Source organism: Scyliorhinus canicula, chromosome 16, assembly GCF_902713615.1.
Source record: "Scyliorhinus canicula chromosome 16, sScyCan1.1, whole genome shotgun sequence".
Classification (NCBI taxonomy): domain Eukaryota; kingdom Metazoa; phylum Chordata; class Chondrichthyes; order Carcharhiniformes; family Scyliorhinidae; genus Scyliorhinus; species Scyliorhinus canicula.
This window is the reverse complement of record NC_052161.1, coordinates 139,131,446-139,149,284: the sequence shown is the minus strand read 5'-3', so window position 1 is coordinate 139,149,284 and position 17,839 is coordinate 139,131,446.

Here is a 17,839-nt window from a genome sequence, read left to right as displayed (position 1 = left end):
ATCACAATCAATTCCTCCTCACCCATCACCCCTGTTCTTTCGCCCATTCTCCAATTTCTCTCGGTGGTAAAGGTGGCGGGTTTGGAAGTTACCATCGAAGCTGGCTTGGCAAGGTGTTGCAGTGCATCTTCTGCATGGTACATAGTGGTGCCACCTTGCCAATCAAGCGGGCTGCTTTATCCGGAATTGTATCACGCTTCCCGAGTGTTGTTAGAGCTACAATCATCCAGGCAAGTGGGGAGTATTGCATTACACTCCTGCCTTGTGCTTCGTAACTGGTGGACAGGCTTCAAGGAGTCAGGAGGTGAGTTACTCACCACAGAATTCCCAGCATCTGACCTGCTGTCTAGCCACAATATTTATATGGCTGACCCAGTTAAGCTTTTGAGCCACAGAATGTTGATGGAGGAAATTCAGCAACGGTAAGGCCATTGAATGTCAAAGTGAGATGATAAAGGAGGTTTGGGCGGCGTGGTAACACAGTGGCTAGCACCAGGGACCTGGGTTGGATTCTGGACCTCGGGTGATTGTGTGGAGTTTGCACTTTCTTCCTGTGTCTTTGGAGCTGTGAGGCAGTAGTGCTAACCACTGTGCCACCGTATCATATTTCATTGTACCAAAAAACAGCATTGTCTTGCCATAGAACCTGACCCCCACCCCCCGCTGGTCAGAGACCTGGACAATTAAAGCAGTTCATCTGAAGGATTTAACCATTTAAACCTTTTTGCCAGAAACAAGCTCAATCAGTCACTATAAGGGGCAGATGCCATTCTTGTTAACCCATACAGAACAAACATAACCACTTTAAGCAACGAGCTCCCTTTAAAATTTTAACATTATTTATGTATAAATCTATGTCCAAACGATTTCTTTCAAATACTGAATACTAAATAATGTATACAGTAGCTCTACAAATGTGCATCACCCAAAGAATAGTTTTCATTTTTCAAAGTTTATTGGTAAGGGAGAGGTTGGTGATGAAAAGTTTTGGCACGGTGCCAGAAAATGGAGCAGAGAGTTTCTCCCAGTTGCTGATCACTGCCCGATGATTAGCAAAAGCTCCAGATTTTTGGGGAACAATCCCCACTTGGGGCTAAAGAATCAGGCTAAATTTCACCCCAGGCCACAAAATCAGAAGGTTGTAGATTCAAGTTATCAGGGGCTGGTTTAGCACAGTGGGCTAAATCGCTGGCTTTGAAAGCAGATCAAGGCAGGCCAGCAGCACGGTTCAATTCCTGTACCAGCCTCCCCGAACAGGCACCGGAATGTGGCGACTAGGGGCTTTTCACAGTAACTTCATTTGAAGCCTACTCGTGACAATAAGCGATTTTCATTTTTCAAGTCCCACTCCAAGAAACCTGTGCACAAAGATCAAAAGCTGACATTCTGGTGCAGTACTGAGGGAGTCCTGCGTTGTCAAAGGAGGCGCCTTTCTGGTGAGCTGTTAAATGAAGGCTCCACCTACTCCCCCAGGTGGATGGAAATGATGGCACTATTTCGGAGATGAGCAGGGACGGTAACTCTGGTCTCCAGGTCAACAGCACAGAACCAGATTATCTGGTCATTATCACGTTATAGCTAATAGGATCTTGCTGTATGCAAATTGGCTGTCACATTTCCTCCATTACATTGAGTACAAAAGTGAGGAGGTCATGTTGAACTTGTATAAGACACTAGTTAGGCTTCACTGGAGCACTGTGTCCAGCTCTGGGCGCCATATTTGAGGAAGGATGTGATGGGACTGGAGAGTGTGCACAGGAGATCACAAGAATAATAATAATAATAATCTTTATTGTCACAATAGGCTTACATTATAAAGAATTGCAGCTTTGGGGATAGATTGGAGAGGTTGGGTCTGTTTTCCTTGTAGAAAAGGCTGGGAGCAGACTTAATAGAGGTATTCAAGAGCCTGTCGGACATGCTCAGGGTAAAAAGTGAGAAATTGTTCCCTCTCAAGGGCACATCAAGAACGAGAGAACACAGATTCAAAATAATAATAATCTTTATTAGTGTCACAAGTGGGCTTACATTAACACTGCAAATAAGTTACTGTAAATAATGGGCAAAAGGAGTTGATGTGATGTGAGGGAAAATTATTTCACCCAGAGGTGGAGTCTGGAACAAACTTCCTGGGTGGGTGATAAAGGCAGATTTTCAAAAGGGTATTGGATTGCCATCAGAAAAGGATTGTGCAAGGTTACGGGGATAAGGCAGGGGATTGCGATGCTCTTTCAGAGAGCCAGTGTGGTCTCAATGGCCCAAAGAACCTCCTTCTGCACTGTAAAGATTCTGTGAGTACGACAGTGACTACACTCCAAAAGTACTTCATTGGCTGCAAAGCACTTTGGAACACCTGAGGCTGAGAAGGGTGCTATTTAAATGCAAGTCTTTTTTTGCCGTGAAGGCTGACCACAGAGCAACTTCAAGGGACGCCATGAAGATCTCATCAGTCACTTGCCTGCAATCCATCTGATCTGAGAGGCAATCAGGATTAAATAGATGGCAAGAAATAATAAACCTAATTATATTTTAAAAGGGATATAAATGTGGCCATGTGAAATCGTAGAATGTAGTGCAGAAGGAGGGCATTCAGCCCATCGAGTCTGCTTCGGCCCTTGGAAAGAGAACGCTATGCGCGCTCAATATATTCCAAGATGCTACCTATAAGATACTAAGCTTAGGTTTTTGTCAGTGCATTGTTATACTTTCTCATCACCATTTCCCTTCTCTATCTAAACATTCTGCTTTCAGCGGCCTTTTGATGTGGGAGAGTCAACAACTGAGCCATTTAGGGTTGGACAGGAGCACTTTTACCATCAATTCTTATCTAACCTGGAACAGATGGTTCTGAAAAACAGCACATTGCCTTCAGAAGAAAATGATTCTGCTCAAGTTACTGTTTACCGGGGTCTGTTTTTTATTTAAATATTTTATTCCAGCGCGGCTTTTATTCCAGCCCAACCCATTGTTGGAGCAACGGAGAACAATACCGATCTTCACTTTCCACTAGTCTGCTGTGAGTTCACCAGGGAGGGAGGTTCTGAGGGAAAGTTATCCTGGATCAATCCATTCCCTGCTCAGATTGCCCAGCGAACTGACACAGTTGACCTGGGCAGTAAAGAAAGGGATTTCACATAACTCATCGCTTAGAAACACACACAATTATGGATTCGGAAATTCCGCCAGTCAGTTCCTTGTCATCGGAATTCACTTTGATCAAAATTATTCAAGTAATCAAAATAAGCAAAGCAAAAGGATCAAGAACACTGACGTTTTGTTCTTAAAGTGGATACTGCCAATGCCTATTGAAAGCATTTCTACAAACTCAATTTGCATCAGATCTGGGTAACAGATAAATTAACTGAAGTTATTGAAGATAAATAGGTTAGATCCACAACATAAGGAAAACATGTCAAGAAACTTAACCTTCTACCACTAGATGTCACTACTTCATTTCTTACAAGTTTATTCTTAATGTTAAGGGATAGTGACAGATGATATATTTTGTTGGTCTTTTCCAAATTAATTTAATGGTTAAAGGTTGAATCCTTCACACCTTTATCATTAGGAAAGCAATAACACTGTCTAGTTTTGTTAATGATAAAGACTTACATACAAGAATGTACCATTTATTTTCCCTGCTCTGATTAATGCATTAGTGCAACATGGCAGAGAGAAGGGAGTTCCTCCTTAATAATCAATTGCTGGAAATGTCGTAATGTTTTTAAAAATAGACTTAAAATCTGGTCATGTTTTACATGACAGTGAGTGAATTGAAATAGATTCCAAAAGTCTGAAGAGGTCTTTAATAAGTATCACACATCGTAAGGGAATGGCAGCATAGTGGTTATGTTAACCCAGAGAGGTGGACTAAATATCCAGAAACAGGAGTTTGAATTCCAACATGGCAGCTAATCAAATAAATCTGGAATAAGAAACTGCCATACCCTCTGTGTTGTTCCTCGTGTCTTAATAAAGCTCGTAGTCTCAAGTGTGGAGAAGATGCTTTATTGTGAGTTCGTTCAGTTTCCAGAGCTCGACCTAGAACTACCTTCCAGTGCTAACTACCAGCTTTGCTTGCTGTGTGTCCTGCTTACCAGCCCGCCTGCTGTGAAGTGTGTGTCCTCACTTCCTGTCCTGATCTATTTATATGGCTCTCCCGTGCTCCCTCTAGTGGTCGCTCAGTTGTGTTGCATCTGGTTAACTTGTGATCACCACATCCCCCTTTTTCTCTTAACATATTTTCTGAACATCGTTAAAGAAAATTGTACATCCTGTCCCAGTGTATTTATAGCTCTCCCGCTCGTGTTTGCTCTGTTGTTTTTGTATCTGGTCAATCTACGATCACCACATCCCCCTCTTTCTCATTACATAGTTTCTGTACATCATTAAGGAAAATTATACAAAACAGTAACTTATGATATGCGTATCTATACAAGTGATGATGCTATTGCCTTAGTTAACAAAGCCAATGTATTTATATGTCCAAACTTAATAAACACATTTATGAGTCCAAACTTGATGAATTTGTTCAGAGCTTTTTTTTTTTTTTCTTTTTGTTGTTGATGACGTGGTGATATTGATATTGCAAGTCCGCTGTGAATGTTGTTGGTGTTCCTTGTTATCTTAAGTACCCAATGCGTCATCCCGAGGTGTTTGCATGGTCACATCACTGATGTTGACTGGCATGGACTTTTTTCTGTGCTTGTGGTGTTGATTTATTGTCTCATCCGCCTTGGATGCTGGTGTGCTTGCTTGTTCTGGAGCAGACGTGAGTTTGTGCGATTCGTTGTCATCCCATGACATGTTTGTAGTCTTGTTATCGTTTTGCAGTGTGCTGTGGCATCGTCCATCATGTGCCAAGTAGTGCCATTGTGTACAAGTCGTTGTTTCATTGCTGTTGTTTCTGTCGTTCCTGTTTTTGTTGTTTCCGTTGCCGTACTTGTCGCTGTTTTTGTCGTTTCCGTCTTTGTTGTTGTCGCTATCTTTGCTCCTGACTTTGTTGTGTTTGTTGCCATTCTTGTTGTTTCTGTCTCTGTCGTTGTCGCTATCTTTGTTCCTGACTTTGTTGTGTTTGTTGCCATTCTTGTTGTTTCTGCCTCTGTCGTTGTCGCTATCTTTGTGCCTGACGTTGTTGTTTGTCTTGTTGCGCTTCATGTTGCTTTTATTCTTGCTGTTGTCGTTCTCGTTTCTGCTGTGCTTCTTGCTATTGTTGTTTGTCTTGTCGCGCTTCATGTTGCTTTTCTTCTTGCTGTTGTCGTTCTCGTTTCTGCTGTGCTTCTTGCTATTGTTGTTGGTCTTGTCGCGCTTCATGTTGTTTTTGTTCTTGCTGTGTTTCTTTTGACTTTTGTTTTTCTTGTTATACTCTATGAGTGTCCCGAGTGGATAATTTGAGTCATTGAGCATTCCGTCTCGCGAGTGGTGCGAATGATCTGATGTTGCATCGGTGCAGGTGACATCAATCAGTTGTGGAGAATTGGATTCCGCATCTTTGCTTTCTTGGTGCTCGTCTTCCGGAGTCAAAGTCTTCTTGATTACATTTGACGCGGTGTCTGTGGACTCTCGGCGCTCCTCTTCTGGAGTCCAAATCTGCATGATTTCAGTTGACGTGGTTTCTCTAGACTCTTGGTGCTCCGCTTCTGGAGTTAAAATCTTCATGATTTCTGTTGATGTTATCTCACTGGACTCCAGGTGCTCCTCTTCTGGAGTCAGAATCTGCATGGTTTCTTTCGGCATTGTCTCTGTGGACTCCAGGTGCTCCTCTTCTGGAGTCAAAATCTGCATGTTTTCTTTTGGCGTTGTCTCTCTGGGCTCCAGGTGCTCCTCTTCTGGAGTCAAAATCTGCATGTTTTCTTTCGGCATCGTCTCTCTGGACTGTTGGGTGGCCCGAGTCTGTGCTTCTGTACAGACAAGCTGAGAACTGTCAGTCTCACTGTGATCCTGTACGTCGAGTGCGAGCACCTTGTCACTGTTTTCGCTCTGTGCTTCGGTACAGACAAGCTGAGAACTGTCAGTCTCACTGTGATCCTGTACGTCGAGTGCGAGCACCTTGTCACTGTTTTCGCTCTGTGCTTCGGTACAGACAAGCTGAGAACTGTCAGTCTCACTGTGATCCTGTACGTTGAGTGTGATCACCTTGTCACTGTCTTCGCATGCAGTGGGCAGAGGTGCATTGTCTTCTTCTTGTTCCTGTGAGCGTGTTGGACTTTCATAGTCCGCTCTTTCTTCTTGTTCCTGTGAGCGTGTTGGACTTTCATAGTCTGCTCTTTCTTCTTGTTCCTGTGAGCTTGGTAGACTTTCATAGTCTGCTTGCGGTTGCTCAGGTACAGCGGGTTTACCTTCATGGTCTTGTTCATGCTTGGTGTCCGCCCGGGAGTGTTTGCTTGCATCCCTGTTGGCGTCTTTCATCACTCGCACTGTGGAGCCTGTCATCGCTCGCTTCGTGGAGTCTTCCTGTGCTCTCTGTGTGGCGTCGTCTTCGTCTTGGGTATTGCTGTCATCCAATGTATCGACGAGCTGCCATGGCACCATGGTGTTGGATTCATCCATCATGAGTAGAGTCGTGTTGAGCTTTGCAACGGTGTCGCTGATGCTGTGATCAGCATGTCCAAATAACTCCTCCATGTCTGAGTAGTATTCTTTGAAACCCATTTCATCTTCGTTGGCTTCTTCTACCACGAGTTGATTCGTGTTGAACTTTGCGACCGTGTCGCTGATGCTGTGATAAGCATATCCGACTGACTCAGCTGTGTCTGAGTAGTATTCTCCGAAAACCAAATCATCCTGGTTGGATTCTTCTACCACGAGTTGATTCGTGTTGAACTTTGCGACCGTGTCGCTGATGCTGTGATAAGCATATCCGACTGACTCAGCCATGTCTGAGTAGTATTCTTTGAAAACCAAATCATCCTGGTTGGATTCTTCTACCACGAGTTGATTCGTGTTGAACTTTGCGACCGTGTCGCTGATGCTGTGATAAGCATATCCGACTGACTCAGCCATGTCTGAGTAGTATTCTTCGAAAACCAAAGCATTTTGGTTGGATTCATCTACCACGAGTTGGTTCGTGTTGTACTTTGCGACCGTGTCGCTGATGCTGTGATAAGCATATCCGACTGACCCAGTCAGGTCTGAGAGGTAATCGTCGAAAAACAAATCATCTTTTGTTGTTTCGGAATTCTTTTTGTTCGCTTCACTGTGTGTGGTGAAGGCAGCTTTTTCCAAGGTTTTGTGCAAGTTGTTTTTCACTGTTGGTTTAAGTTCAGGCGTTTTTCTGTGTTCTGAGGCAAGAAAATTTGGTTTTACCACTTTAAGTGTCTTGTTTTCAATTTTCGGGCATTTCCCTTTTAAGTGGGCGTGGTCAGGATTCTCAGACGTCATGACGTCACGCGTAGGAACGACTTGCACATGCGCAAATCGGCTTTCTTTCCTTGTGCGGTTCGGTGTCCATTGCGCATGCGCGGCTTGCGCATGCGCATGACGGTCCGCGATGAAGACTTTTTTTGACTGCGCATGCACGGCGTGCGCATGCGCATAACGATCGGCGCCGCGATCTTTTGTAAACTGCGCATGCGCGCTTTCCGGTTCCGGCGCATGCGCAGACGCGATTTGTAGTTCTTTGCTTACCAGAGACTGCAAAATGTGCTCCGACGCCATTTTATCGCGGATTTCAGCGTTTTTTCTTTCTAAAAGTTGTAAGTTACCTTTTCTTTCTGATCTGGACTGGATTTCAGCGTTTTGGCTTTGTGAAAAATTCATGTTATTTCTTCTTTTTGATCTGTACTGTGCATTCGCGATTTCCTGATCTTTTTGTGATTTTTTAAGTCTTGCATCACTCAGTCTCTGTGCAGGTTGGACTGTGAGCATGCCTTGCTGTTCAAATTTCTCACAGTACTCTTCAAATTTGTTTAGTAACGTTTGTAAGCTGTTCCTGTCTTCACCTTTTGAGTGTTTAAATCCATTATACACTTTCCTATTGACAGGCCCTTCGATGAGAATTGCTATTTTAATTTTGTCTGAGGCTTCTGCTACATCATTAGCTATGAGATAAAAATCGAACATTTGTTTAAACCTTTTCCAGACATTTCTTACATTACCAGTCGTGTCCAGCTGAGGTGGGTATCCATGCCACATCCTCGAATTAGCGATGTCTTCCCCAGTCAAATGTCCAGTAGGAGATTTCCATGCCATTTTGTGCTTTCTGTATCTGCAGCTGAGTTGTCCTGTCGTAAGCGTCCTGAAATCACTGCTGGTACCAAGTGTTGTTCCTCGTGTCTTAATAAAGCTCGTAGTCTCAAGTGTGGAGAAGATGCTTTATTGTGAGTTCGTTCAGTTTCCAGAGCTCGACCTAGAACTACCTTCCAGTGCTAACTACCAGCTTTGCTTGCTGTGTGTCCTGCTTACCAGCCCGCCTGCTGTGAAGTGTGTGTCCTCACTTCCTGTCCTGATCTATTTATATGGCTCTCCCGTGCTCCCTCTAGTGGTCGCTCAGTTGTGTTGCATCTGGTTAACTTGTGATCACCACACCCTCCAGGCAGCGTGCAACCAAGTATGGCATCAAGGAACCCTCAGAAAATGGCGGTCAAAGAAAAAACATCCAGGGACTGGACTGATACGAGACAAAGGAAAATGGTTGCAGTCAATGCTCCCTCTAAAGCCAAAATTTCCCATGTCCTCTTGCGCAGAGACACCTAAAAAGATTTGAAGGGCCCACACAAAAAACAGAAGGAACGTTGGTTGTGGTTGTCAGAGGCTTTTCAACAGCCCTAGGACATCATTGTAAAAGATGCTCAGGAACTGTCTTCAGCCAAACCAACTTCATCAATGACCTTTCCTCTGTCCACAGGTCCGTTGTTCAATTTCATTCACACCTCTACTGATAATGATGCAGCTTATACCAGATAATAACAGGTTAAAGCTATTATGGGAAAGTGCAGTGCCAGTTGTCGTTATTCAGATTAGTAAATTTGGGGATGTCACCAAGGTTGGTGGAGTGGCAGATAGTGTTGAGGATTGTCAGAAGATACAGCAGGACATAGATAGGTTGGAGACTTGGGCAGAGAAATGGCAAATGGAGCTTAATCCGGACAAATGTGAGGCAATGCATTTTGGTAGTTCTAACATAGAGGGGAAATATACCGAAAATACAAAACTCTTAGGAATATAGAAAGTCAGAGCGATCTGGGCGTGCAGGCCCACAGATCTTTGAAAGTGGCAACACCTTGGACAAGGTAGTCAAGAAAGCATATGGAATGCTTGCCTTCATTGGACAGGGCATTGAGTATAAAAATTGCAAGTCATCCTACAGTTATACAGAACCTTGGTAAGTCTGCACTTGGAATATTGCGCACAATTCTGGTTGCCACACAATCAGAAGGATGTGGAGGCTTTGGCGAGGGTGCAGAGGAGGTTTACCAGGATGTTCCCTGGTCTGAGGGTGTTAGTAATGCGGAGAGGCTGAATAGACTCGGACTGTTTTCATTAGAACGGCGAAGATTGAGGGGCGACCTGATAGAGGTCTACAAGATTATGAGGGCATGGATAGAGTGGATGGGCAGGCACTCTTTCCCAGGGTGGAGGGGTCAGTCACCAGGGGGCATAGGTTTAAAGTCCGTGGGGCAAAGTTTAGAGATGTGCGAGGCAGGTTGTTTACACAGAAGGTGGTGAGTGCCTGGAACGCGTTGCCAGGGGAGGTTGTGGAAGCAGATACATTAATGGCGTTCAAAAGACATCTCGACAAATACATGGATAAGATGGGTATAGAGGGATATGGCACTGGGACATGCTGAGAGTTTTGGCCAAAGGTGGTATCATGACCAGTACAGGCTTGGTGGGCCGAAGGGCCTGTTCCTAAGCTGCATTGTTCTTTGTTGAGTTCAGGACCATCTCAAACAAGGGAAAGTACCTCTGACAAGGCAGCACTTCCCTGGTACTGCACTGATTATATGCTCAGATCTCGGAATGGGTCTGAAGCAATGAATCATTACATGATAATCATAATGGTTAAACAGCCAGTACTTGCAAAATCTGTTCTTAAACTACACACACAGCAATTACAATTACTGAGCCAATGGCCAAATCATACAGCCTCATTCATTTAGATCACAATTCAAGTGGAGTTGGCTTGTTTAGAGGTAATGAAGCAGAGAAGCCCAGGGGATTTGGCTGTAAATATTTCTTCCAGTTTAAAACTTTGCACCATTAGGCAAAAGCAACAACAGGAACAAATTCAATAGTCAACAGCTTCAGTTAGCAAATCCCAGGTCAGGAAGTGTTTGTGACAGGGAGCATGCATTAAACACACATGGTAAAAGGCTGTGCACTAGGAGTCATTTTAGCAAATACACCAGTGGAGTAGACGTGATCATTAACTGTGGGATGCAGTGACAGTTGTAGAGCAGCCAAGATGCTGTCAAAGTGATCACAGAACACAGTTAGTAAATAAATCTGTCTGCATGCAGGCTACTCAAAAAGCAAGTTTCTTCAATGCAAAAATTGGAAACCTTTTTTGACTGTAACAACGAACTGGAACTAATGAGACATCTTCCCAACACTGTTACTAGAAATCCAGAGACACATACCTGTCCTGGAGATTTTATATCACAGGTTGGTTTAAGTTTTGTTTTTTTGTTAATTCTGGGACAACTCAAGACACTCCTCTGCCTGAAAACGGTTTCTCCCAAACAAAGAATAGTGACTAATTAATGAAATGGCTCTTTGTCAATAAATTGAGGTTTATATCCGCTGATTGCCAATTCACTATTACTTCATATACTTAACCTTGACATCTTGATAAAGTTTCTACAAATATATAAATGTGGACCCTAAACAAAAATAAAAGTCTGGTATCAAATATAAACTAAAAACTAGGATATTCCCTTTACAGTGGTAAAATATTTCCATTGATTTAAAGTTAAGATAATTAATTATTACGATGTGGAGATGCCGGCGTTGGACTAGGGCGAGCACAGTAAGAAGTCTTACAACACCAGGTTAAAGTCCAACAGGTTTGTTACAAACACTAGCTTTCGGAGCACTGTTCCTTCATTCACCTGAGAAAGGAGCAGTGCTCCGAAAGCTAGTGTTTGAAACAAACCTGTTGGACTTTAACCTGGCGTTGTAAGATTAATTATTACCACTTGGCTGATTTAGGATTAAGAGTAAATACACTTCTACAGCAAAATGGGCGGCATGGTAACATAGTGGTTAGCACTGTTGCTTCACAGCCCTCGGTTCAATTCCCGGCTTGGGTCACTGTCTGTGCAGAGTCTGCACGTTCTCCCCGTGTCTGCGTGGGCTTCCTCCGGGTGCTCCGGTTTCCTCCCACAAGTCTCGAAAGACATGCTTGTGAGGTTAATTGGACATTCTGAATTCTCCCTCTGTGGACCCGAACAGGCGCGGAATGTGGCGACTAGGGGCTTTTCACAGTAACTTCATTGCAGTGTTAATGTGAACCTACTTGTGACAATAATTAAGATTATTATAAATGATACCAGAATTGCACCCAGTTTAGCTATCATATGTTCAGTGTTACGTTGTCCTTCATCAATTTCCTCTGGTTGACCTTTGTCACATTTTAGCCTTTAAAAAAATGATACTGAACACAGCTAAATTATGACAGATTATTGTATGTAGAATTTAATAAGGACATCACTAACTTGCACTTCCGTGACTAGGTGAATGAGACCAATGGATCACAAAACATACTGCTTACTTACTAGAGGAGGGAACATTTTCTTGATGGGTTATCTGAGCAGAGTTTAAAAATAGAAGGGGAAAAACTAATGACCAAGTGTAAATAGCCTCCCTTTATAAATATTTTGAACAATAAAGAATTCAGGTAAGAAAACTTCCCAGAAATAATTCAGAAAAATGTTCTGGACTAATCCAGAGTTATGAACTACAGGAATTTATCACAAATTGGTCACAGGAATGTTGAGATCCCTCCTTCAGGACCCATGCCACATCTTGAACACTCTACCTCCAACCTCTTCCAAATTGTCACTCTTCACTCGACGCAGCACGGTAGCATAGTGATTAGCACAGCGCCCGGGTCCCAGGTTCGATTCCCCGCTGGGTCACTGTCTGTGCGGAATCTGCATGTTCTCCCCGTATCTGCGTGGGTTTCCTCCGGGTGCTCCGGTTTCCTCCCACAGTCCAAAAACGTGCAGGTTAGATGGATTGACCATGATAAATTGCCGTTAGTGTCGTAAAAGGTTAGGAGGGGTTATTGGATTAGAGGGATAGGATGGAAGTGAGGACTTATATGCTTCGGTGCAAATGGATCAAATAGCCTCCTTCAGCACTGTATGTTCTATGTTGACCGTACCTGGACCCTACTCTCCCAAATGTCCTCCCTTTACTTCCTCCCAATTTACAAGCCTCATCAAAACCCATCACTTTGGTTCCCTCTAACCCCACCTTTACCTTCTATCTGTTTCTCTACTGTGAAGCATTTATGTTGCAACACAGGTGCCAGCTAAATGCAAGTTGGTGTTATTGAGAAGTTATTAAGGAACAGGAATGAGATGATGTCAGTAATGTTTTTGCCAAAAAAGGCACCTAACTGCAAAAAAGGTAGACATTGCAAATAAATACAAAATAATTGGGGTTTTTTTGCAGTCCGAACATGCAAAACTAACCTAAAGAGAAATGAATGCAACACATGTAGACTGAATTTTAAAAATTTATTATATTCACTTTTATTATTGTGATCAATACATTCAGGTAGAATCAGCGACATTGAGCAATACCCAAACATGAGAAGCAATGTCAGGATTAAATACTCCCATGTAATCAAAACCATTGCACATTCTCCACTTCCCCAATACCCACCAGGTGCCATGTCTAAACAGAAAGTGAGACAATTACTGCAAAGAACAATTGCAACTGTAAAACCTACGGTTGCAATCTTAACATTGTGGGCAAGAAAAAGGTAAAATGGTATATAATGTTAGGAAACTGCTGTAAATAAAATGTGAAGGTTTGTCTAAAATAGGTGATTAACAATGGCCAAAACTGGGGCAAATGCAAAAGGGAGTAATGTCAGGGCATTGCCTTTGATTTTTAATCCCAGGTAAATTCATGGGAAGAGGTTGCAAAATCTGTTTGCCAACACGGGAACATTTTCACAACAAAAGAAAAACAGCCACAAACTCAACCAGATTGAGCATGAAATGTTTCTAAGGCAAAGTGGACACCTTGATTTTATACTTCAGCATATTGCAGTCAATGGCGAAGTCACTAGATCACCATCACCAATGCTGCAAGGGTAAATGTAAGGAAGTCACATCAGTACTAGAAAATCCAAGGGTGCTCTGACCAATGGCAACAGTGTGCTCATATCAAATTAATGCATGTAATGAAAATCACCATACGTTTTGGTGCCATTTTAGACAGCTTATGAAATGCATCTCAAACATTAGTTAAATTGCTAAGTGTTGGTTAATGTGAATAGTAAGGAAGAAGAACTCTGGTTATACCACATGCACAGCAGATAACCTGTATAGCAATATTTATTGCATTGTTCCAGTACTTCAACTCAAAAATATCAATGATATTTTTATAATCAATGGTGGGAGATTGCCTTAACAGACATGAAACTTTGAGAGTTTTCGTATAGCTACTTTTAAATTCATTTTTACGGTATGTGAGCATCACTGGCTAGGTCAGCATCTGTTTCCCATCGTTACTGTCCTCAAGAAGGTGATGTTGAGCCGCCTTCTTCAGCTGCTGCAGTCCATGTGATGCAGGTACACCCATGGTGCTGTTACGGAGGGAGTTCCAAGATTCTGTCCCAGCGAGTGGAGGAACGTCAATATGTTTTCAAGTCAGGATAGTGAGTGACTTGGAGGGGAACTTCCAGGTGGTGGTGTTCCCATGTATCTGCTGCCCTTCTCCTTAAAACTATCTTATTGAGAAAATCCTCAAGAACAAGTTACACACCCGCACAATACAGGGATTTTGGTTAATTCACTGGCCATCTTTACATCAAGATGCCGGTCATAATTTTTCTGTTTTGCATGGAATCAAAAAAACATGAAAATTATCATGAAAACTGCAGAGAAACTAAGGAAGTTCTTGCCTGGTCTGTAAATGCCACTTTCGTTTTCTTTGGCATGGCCTGTTCCATTGATGAATCGCCTTGGTTATGTTGTACACTTCTGGACCTGCATTCTTCAATACTTGTGCGAAAAATGATACTCTCTCTTCAACTCACTGATTTCCTCAAACAATACTGCTCCCCACCAATTTTCTTCAGATCCTTGAGAGTGCTTGATGTCAGTTTCATTCGATTTCTGGCACGCTCAGCAAATAACTATTTTCACTTCGATGGATCCACATAGCTCACCATTGATTCACTCTCTCCCCTGAACCTAAGTGGCACTCCGGGATCTTGTCCATTGCTAAAACTAACACCACTAAGTTATTTTCTTGTTGTATTTCTCAATGATTGAATTCTCTATAGACCCATTCATCCAAGACTAGAATGCTGTCTCTATATCTGGGGAGGATATTCTATTCTTCCCTCAGACTCCTGTATATGGTACAAGATAAAACTGGTCTTCTGACTCTTGATCCTTTACGGACCTGGAGCCTCCAATCTCTGTGTTAACCATTCCTATGGGCATGCTATCAATATTTAAATTGTCATTGCAACTCTGAAGTTGTTCCTTCTAAAGGTCCAGGTAAGTCACCATACATATTCTTACTCCTGTCTGTCTATTCATTCCAGCAGATTTAATGCACATTTCCTCTAATTCAAACCAATTTTTCCACAGGAATGCCTTGCCTCCTGCAGTTTTCTCTTCCTCCTACATTGTATAGGCTTTCTAAAGCAATGCTTAGTTTCACCTAATTGCTATTACTGCCTCAGTCACCTCATTTCCCCCATCATTTCTCAACCCGCTCAAATGCCACAGAAGGCAGCCACTTGACAAAGTGCGCCCATGCTGACTCAGCAAACACCGACGCACTTCGCTCAAGCTTCTCAACAAAAGAAAATTTGAGAGAAACTAATTAGAATACTGAAATAATTTGCTCGATGCTATTGCCGCTTTAAGTCAGATTATTCGTATTTAATGAACTGATCTACTTTCCGTCCCAAACGCGGGAGGCAAATGGAATTATAGCGGCTGTAACACTTGGTAGCGGATGAATTTGCTGACAATATTAATCTTTCTGAAACGGACAGAGGTGAACGAACACTAACTATGCTGCACAAAGGGGTAGCTTAGTCACAGTTAGAACTCAAAATTCATTCACCACCACACTTTGCAGCGGAAGTTCAGTTGCAAGCTGGCCCCAGGAACTGTGTAGAAAGCAAAATCAACCTAGAGAAGACAAGCAATTGTACAAACATTGTCCAAATCATTCAAACTAACTGCATCAACAATGAAGCCGAGTCAAATTGGGAAAATTATATCTCCTTATGACTTCAGCAAGGTGTAGTAGCAATGTGAATTAAAGATTTACTTTGTGTAATACATTTGCATTCCCATACCTCTGTACCAGGAGCGTGGCCAAGCAACTATCTCTCTTCAGCCGTATAACTGCTGCTTACCCCGAGGTCAAGGTTCAGCTTTTCACCAACTTTCAATCATTTATAGTCTGCTGCCTAACGCCAGATTTAATGGGTATCTGTCAGCTCTCTCGCACACGATCCTCTTCATGGCATGCATATCGGCGGGGCACCTTCAAGTTCCCAGCTTGGTCGGCCCACAATCAGAGGTGCGTTGGGGGCAAGTGCCAAATAAGGAAAGGAAATCTTGCAGTTATACAGCAACTTTCAAGTATGTCCCAACATGCTTTACAGCCATTTGATTATTTTAAAACATAAGCACTGTTGTAGGATCGGAAACATAGCAGCTAATACCCACACAAGGCTACAACAGCAATAGGATAATGACCAAATAATATTTTCTTTGTGATATTTGCTGAAGAATAAACATTGGCCAGGACATCAGAAGAACTCTCTGCTCTTCTTCGAATAGTGCCATAGGATCTTTTCACTCCACAAGATAACTTAACAGGGCATTGGTTAATGCCCTCAGTACTAGTCCTGTGCCAGTCTAAATTCTCAAGTCTCTGGATTGGTACTTGAACCCATGACCACCTGATCGGAGGTGAGAAGGGTAGCAAACTCAGGGCTGACGCACATACATCAATGCATGGTCCTATAAAGAGACAAGCAAGGTCTCAAGAAATTCTAAGGGATTTGGACTTGACTTTCTTTTTGGAAGAAAAGAGGCAGCCGAGTGATCAAATTGAAATTGTGACAATCATTAGTACAAAGTCCATCCAGGAAACTGCTCACTACGGGCAGGATTGTGATATCAGTGAATAGGAATGAAAAATAAGTTTAGGAGTCAGAAGGGAAGTCAAATTTATTTTCCATGTAGAAAAATGAGAGAGCTCAGAACAAACCTGAGTGGGTTATTATTGGGAAGGAGCAGTAGAATTGTGGAGCAGGCAGGGTCAAGAACAGTGAGAAAGATCTGGATCTGCTGGGCTTAAAAGCCGGGCAGCACGGTAGCACAGTGGTTAGCATAGTTGCTTCACAGCTCCAGGGTCCCTCGTTCGATTCCCGGCTTGGGTCACTGTCTGTGTGGAGTCTGCACCTTCTCCCCGTGTCTGCGTGGGTTTCCTCCCACAGTCTAAAGATGTGCAGGTTCGGTGGATTGGCTGTGCTAAATTTTCCTTAGTGTCCAGAAAGGTTGGGTGGGGTTACTGGGTTGCAGGGATAGGGTGGACGTGTGGGGTGAAGCAGAGTGCTTTTTCCAAGGGATGGCGCAGACTCGATCGGCCGAATGGCCTCCTTCTGCACTGTAAAATCTATGAAAGGGGTTAGATGAAGAAGGGTTGGAGGAGGCTTATGTGGAGCACATATGCCAGCCGGCAAGTGGGGATAAATGGCCTCTTTCCTTACTGTAAATTCTACACAATAATCTCTTCCCATTCCCTAAAATTCTATTTTTCTCGGCAAGTTGATAATCTGGCATTGTAGGTTTATAAAATCAAGTGGCGTACGGTTAAAATTTCAATCCATGATTTTTGCTGGGATTTTGGGGCCTCCAAACAAATCGTTTAATGTGGTGCAACATATGTCCCAAATTCCTACAAGTCACGTACAGTCCAAATTACTGCCAGCAATCTGCAATTTTGCACAGAAAGTTGGCGGGCTCTGTTTCGGAGTGAATTTGAATGGTACTAAATCACCAACCCATCTAAACCACTTGTCCTAATGGTGTTGTATCATTTGTGCTTTAGCAAAACAACCATGGAGCCAAGCATTCAGCTACACTTCCCGATCAGTCATTAAGCACGTTTTACTCAGCACCTTGATCTGAAAGTTTATTTTTAATGTTAGTCATGGTCCACTGACAGCACAGTAAATACCATCACTGAGCCTGCGTTCAGATAAGTAAACAAACAAGGAATCCCTTCTATCAGAAAGGTCAGGGGATGTTTTCATCATGAAATTTGAAGTAACTTCACTATAACTGCAAAGCTGTATAATTTAAATGTTTGATTAAAATAATTACCACTGAAATAATTACTCAGCAATCAAAATATGCTGGTTCATAATGTTTGAAAATAAACACCTTCTTGCTTGTAAGGTAATACGATGATATTTGGGCTGGTTGGGATAAATTATAAAAAGCATATTCCAACATTAAGATGAGCAAATTACAAAAACAAAGTATTCAATTTATTTTTGTTAGATCGAACCCACCCCCTCCCTGCCCCAAATGTGTCTCAGCCTTTAATGTAGTTTCATCCCAGTACTTGGAGTATATTAAATAACTTTAAAGAGACAGTACCATTTGGACTGCCTACA